Below are 4,091 nucleotides of genomic sequence, written 5' to 3' on the forward strand. Positions count from 1 at the left end.
TTGTCATTCAATTGGTTTACTGAAAATGGAGCTTCAAATATAAACGGGTATACGACATGTGTAATCAAATCTAAAATCACTAATTCTTTTATCACAAATTCATCTTTGTTATCACGAAATGCTTGAAATTCTATTACACAGGGTTTTATATCCATAATGTTTAACCCTATCTACACACCACCACGTATAGTGTTCAACTGAATTCACACCGCGCCTTGGTCACTCTTTTATACTGTTTTTCTTTAATTACACTTCTTGGGTTGCTGGTTCTTCTTGGTTTATAGTTTCATATTCTTCAACAGCTTCTATCGCTTCTTCATCAATTGATTCGAAGTTCCTTAACTGTCTCCACATACCAACTTCATGAGGCAATCTATTAAAAATAGATGTATCCACGTGTCCGTATAATATGGTGCTTTCCGGTTGTTTTTCCAGTGTATCAATTAAATACTCTTTGATGATTGAACTTGAGAATACAAGTTGTTTCATATATCTAGAGATAGGAGACGTTGCATGCATTAAAATGTAGAATTCTTCACGTGAGAGTAAAATTTTACTTTCATGTTGAGTTAAATCTCTAAATCGTACTTGTAGTGTTCCACGATTCTTTACTATGTCAATTTCATTGTCAGAATCCAAAAGTCGAATATTAGTTTTCCTTCCGCAAACATTAGTATTTAAGTAACATTCAATTAGATTTAAATGTTTTAGAAAAGATTCCCATGCCGTTTCAGAAAATATAACCATTTTTGTACCATGCTGCAAGATTACTGTAGGTGTATATTCCGAAGATTTCATTAGTCCAGCTGTTACACTTTTACCCAAACATAGTGAGATAGGATAGTAAATGCGTAGGAAAACTTCTTTCAAAATATTAATTGGGATTGTATCTTCATCTTTCCGCTTCCTTTTAGTGCCATTTTTTTTAGTTTTTTCTTCTTTTTCTTCCTTGTCCTCCTTGTCTTCTTGTTTTCGAAACTTTAAAAACTCTTCTATTTCATTGACGATTTCTTGATGGTTTTCTTGATCCAATAATGCTGCTTCCTCTGCATCCTTTTGTACGACTGATGGAGAACTCATTTTACTCATGATGTAGTGTAGGATGTTACCCATTCAACGAACGAGCAAAGACTGATTGGTGGTGTGCGAAGCTCCTCCTTTTATAGCCGACTGGTGGTTGTGGTGAAACTCATTTACAACACTGTTTTGACTAATCCCGTCAATGGTGTGTACGTTACAATTTTATCATGCAAAATTAAACAATATGCAGATGTTGCATCAGGAACGTTCTCTTCAAACTCCATTTCTATTTTTATATCCACACTTGATGACTTTACAGATTCGTTTTGTTTTGAACAATCTATTACAATTATTGGAGCTTTTGATTCGTACTGCTCGGGAGACAGTATCGGGGTGTTTGTTTTCCCGTAGTATGAACTTTGGAATCTAGCGTACATATCATACAAAACAGTGTACCTCTTCTTAGTGAAAGAAATATTAAAGTTGTCGTAAGGGAAAAATTGTGAATTAAGAAACACTTTACAATTTGTTAGTTTGCAATGATCGAAATGACCGGCATTAGCTAGTATATTATTCCTTTTTTTTGTTTGTAGTGCAAATATTACATATCTTGCTTTTTCCAAATGAGTAGATGTTTTTACAGTCCATGTATGTCTTTGTGTTTTAGGTAAAACTGGATATTCATGAAATTCCCAACTTCTGAATGGTATTACAATATCTCTATCTGATTTCAGTTGTCTCAACAGTGTTATTCTATGTTCGTCATTTAATCGCACATGTGGTACTCTCCAAACGATTTTGTCCAAAGTTAAATTCCAGTCTAAATTTGCATCAGTGGTTCCAGTTGCTGCGCAAATAGTATCCTTATCATTTGATGATCTTAATAACACTAATTCCTGTTTCACATTTATTATTACTCTTCTGTAATCTTCAGCAAAGCCTAGAAATAATTTCAATGGTATGTAGAAATCAAAGTTCCCTGCAGAATCAGGGGTGATTGTGTCGTTATCGGGTGCAACCCATCCTCCAATTCTTAACAAATTCTTCTCGTTTTGTGTCAAAGATGCTAATCCTTTTAATGTGCTTGTTAAACCTACTTTCTTTGTAGAATCCACAGTTACTCCAGATATTTCATATCTAATTTCATCAAATAAAAATGCCATTGGATTATTGATAAAAGGAACGGTGGTTCCAGCTGTTCCATCTTTTTTTGTTACTCTTCCTTCAATATATAGATAACTTTCGCACGGAAGAGTGTAAATATCCTGTTGTTGTATAGGAATTCTAATTTCATCATTATTATTCAATTTTGACGAAGCGTAGGGGTTGTGCGTGTGATACTCCTTTTCCCATAAAGTCTCGTCGAATGTCGGTCCTTGTGCTATATCCAGTATTTCCATTTTCAATGAGTTTTAATCCAATATCCTGTAAAAACCGAATGTTTTCAGTAGTTAATCCTTTTGCAGATGATGAGCTAGTTAGGTGTTTACCCGACAACTCTCTCTTCTTGAATGACAATCCCATGGTTTAGGTTGATGCTTTTATGTGAATCCTGATCGTAATACGTTCTTCTCTGAAGTCTATGAGGTTTCCGTCTTGATCTAGTATGTTCAACACGATGTCTGAAACCACACTGGTGTTTAAGGGAAGGTACACCAAGTTTTGTGGCTTTTCCACAATCTTAAAACCTGGGGCGACTGTCGGATAGAATGTGTGCAATATATGACTATTCTCTCCATCTCTGTATGATCCTTGTATAATGTTACATGTAATGTCTATCGTATTAACTTTCAGTATTGTTACAGTTTTATCACCAGAATAGGTCTTTTTAGGTTCTAGTATTGGAGTTGTTTCAGAAAATCCCAATAATCCTCCAATTGAATGTTTTTGAGTAAAATCAATATAATAGGAAGAAGTTATTTCAGCTTTCATGGTATTGTTATTTCCTCTTATTGTTATATATTCTTTTTCTGATTCCTTTTGAACAAGTTCGTTAAGTTCTTCGTTTTTCATTTGTTTTTGTATAAATTCGTTAATATGGTCTATTTCGTAAGATCCTGTCGGTAAACTAATTTCTTTCATTGGTGTTAATTCTCCCAAATTATTTTTGCTTTTGTAATAGTGTAATTTGTTATTGACTCCTTCAGAAATATTTGGAATAGAATTGTATGTTGTTAAATCCAATAATGCAGCTTCCCATAATCTTCCTTTTTGCAATCGTAGAGCTGGAAATAGAATACTGCGCAGAGTTGATGAAGTGCCGGTCAATGAGACCGTATAGGAAGACATCTTAAAGTTGACTAACGCTTCTAGCTAAAAAATCTAAACATAAGTGTCCGCAAATTGTTGTATTGTCAGGTTGTTCTCTGTTATAGTTGTAAAATACTTGTTTTGCTGTGCGAAAGTAACGTTGAAGCTCTTTAGGTGGTGGCATATTACCGTAACTATCGAAATAATAAATAATTCGATCAAGTTTTTTATAACATATCCAATGAGTGCCAGGACCTTCACTGTTTTCTAAATTAACTATTCCAGTCTCATTTTTCCATATTTTACCGGGCAATGCATCTTTCATAAACACTCCTCTAAAAAATGGTATTTTCATACAAGAAGCGTATATAATTAATTCTTTATTTGTCAACTCTTTGTTTGGAATTAGTATTTGTTTTTTCTTGTTTAATACACACGGTATGGTCTTAAGTATAATCCTCCTCCTTTTTTTATCATTGACCATATTGTTGGTTTCTTGTTTTTTTTATTTTGATTATTCCTTCTTTTCCTTTTAATACTACCTCCTTGCTTTTTAACCGTTCGTTTTCGGCCTTTCCTCCTCTTTCCTCCTCCAAACGTAGTTTTTGTCTTCATTGCTGCTGTTACTGCCAAAGCTGCTGCTTTTTCACCAAAACTTGCGTCACTAGATTTTACTCTTTGCCAAGCCTTTTCAGCAAGCGCTCTATCCGCTATGGATCTATTTTTTGTATCTGCAAACTTTGAATATGCTATATCGTGCTGTTTGCAAGCTTGATCTAGTTTATTTATTCCAGAATCTCCTCTTTCCAGACGTTTTTTCA

Source organism: Macrosteles quadrilineatus, unplaced genomic scaffold (assembly GCF_028750875.1).
Source record: "Macrosteles quadrilineatus isolate MER2022 unplaced genomic scaffold, UCM_ALF_1.0 Scaffold_5__1_contigs__length_97177068, whole genome shotgun sequence".
NCBI lineage: Eukaryota > Metazoa > Arthropoda > Insecta > Hemiptera > Cicadellidae > Macrosteles > Macrosteles quadrilineatus.